At 47.3% G+C, this 1,749-nt stretch overlaps 1 pseudogene; it reads right to left on the bottom strand.

The window, feature by feature from the left end:
* Positions 1-824: 824 nt before the first annotated feature.
* LOC118987671 (non-histone chromosomal protein HMG-14-like) lies at positions 825-1,400 on the bottom strand (annotated as a pseudogene).
* Positions 1,401-1,749: the final 349 nt, after the last annotated feature.

Genomic DNA, 1,749 nt, shown 5'->3' with positions numbered 1-1,749 from the left:
TCCTCATTTCTCCTAATTCCTTGGCTATCTTGCCTCCTCTGCCTGACTTAAGCCTGAAACAATGACAGAGGGCGGTGCAGCCCTGTGCTGGAAAAGGTGGGCTCCTCAGGTGATCAGGCCTGGGAAAGGATATGTAAAATCCTGTGAAACCTGCTTTGCTAAGAATATTCTTAGTTAAATGATAAAGGCCAGAGCAGGAAATGAGTTCGTTTCCTAAGGTTTTGTAGCCTTTTAGCTGATGGACCCTGACTCAGAAGAAGCCCTAATAGTTTTTTGTATGCTATCTACTGTCTGATCCTTACTGCCTGACGATGATTAATAAGCTGTATCTGTATTCCTGCGCAAATTAAACCCACTAAAAGCCTGTTTAGTCTAGGGCCCGCACACTCTCCCCCTGAGAGGGTGGCTAAGCCGCTCCAAGGCGCTCTCCCCTTGAGAGAGTGGCCAGGCTGTCCTGAGGTGCTCCCCCCTTGAGGGAGTAGCTGTGCCGTCCCCTTTCCTCCACAGGACTCGGTAGTCTGTGTGAATTTGTCTCATGTCTCATCCATGACGCTGTGGGCACTGCGGCCGGTGCCCGCGTCAGTTACAGAGTGCACCAAGTTCTGACGGGGGAGTCAAGATCAAGGAGTGGTTTTCTTTAGGAAACACTTCTACCAAAAACATGAGAATAGAAGTAATTTAAAATGTTCGAGACATGGTAAATGCACGACTGGCTCCAAATTGCCGTTTAGTGTGCTTTGTATTGTAGGACATAAAGACTCCTCCCACCTAAGGAACGTTTAGCCGGCACCCAAGACAATCAGCCTCCCATATTCAGAATCCCATTAGTTTCTGGTTGTACCAAAAAATTAACAACCAGTACATGATTTCACCTCTTAAAAAATCATTTACACTTAAAAAAATGGGATGAGGTGAAATTCCTTCTTCTTAAAAATGTTTCTAGAGCTACTAGAAAACATGCATTTACAAAACAGTTGATAAGAATGTTCCTCTGGGTTGTACAAGAAGGGAGACAAGGATCACTGATAAGACATGATATATGACATTAATCAGACATGGCTTCCTTCTCTCCTGCTTCATCCGAGGCCGGACTCGCCTCGTTTTTAGTTTCTCCGTTTTCTGCAAGTAGAGCTTCCTTAGGTTCCTGGGTTCGCTTTGCTCCCCTTTTCCCTTTCGTTTGCAGATTTGTCCTTTCCTGCTGCCTTTTTTGGCTTGGTTTCCACTTTTGCAGGAGCAGGTTGAGCTGACAACCTCGCCAATCTCCTCTTGGGCTCCTCCTTTGCCCCCTCTGCGGAGCTGACCCTCTTGGGCTTGGAGGCGGTGGGACCGGTGCGTGCAGGGTGCCTGAGAGCCCGCAGTGCGCGGGAAACCTTTGTGAACCTGGACTGCCTGGCCGACATAGCTTGTCCCTGCCGCCCAAACCACTTGGACCTGCAATGGGGGTGGTGGGAGAACTGCCCATTAACTCTTTGTTGATTTTTCTTTTTTGATTACCAAAGAAAATCCCGTAACACATTTTTAGGTAACAGAGACCATGCAAGTCCCCTTGTCTCACTCCCAGGCTAAGGCAATCACTGCAATGTCTGGACAGAGCCTTTTGGGGCATATACCAAAAACTGTTATTCGTAAAGATGGGCTCATTCTGAAATAACATTGTACAGCTCGATTTTTTCCATACATAGAGGTGCTTCCTTTTGTCAGTGGCTGCAGATGTCCCACAGTGAGGATGTGCTCAGTTCGAACAGTCCT

Source organism: Sturnira hondurensis, unplaced genomic scaffold, assembly GCF_014824575.4.
Source record: "Sturnira hondurensis isolate 20B ecotype Veracruz unplaced genomic scaffold, ASM1482457v3 Scaffold0005329, whole genome shotgun sequence".
In the NCBI taxonomy this organism is placed as follows: domain Eukaryota; kingdom Metazoa; phylum Chordata; class Mammalia; order Chiroptera; family Phyllostomidae; genus Sturnira; species Sturnira hondurensis.
This window is presented reverse-complemented; position numbering and strand designations above follow the sequence as displayed.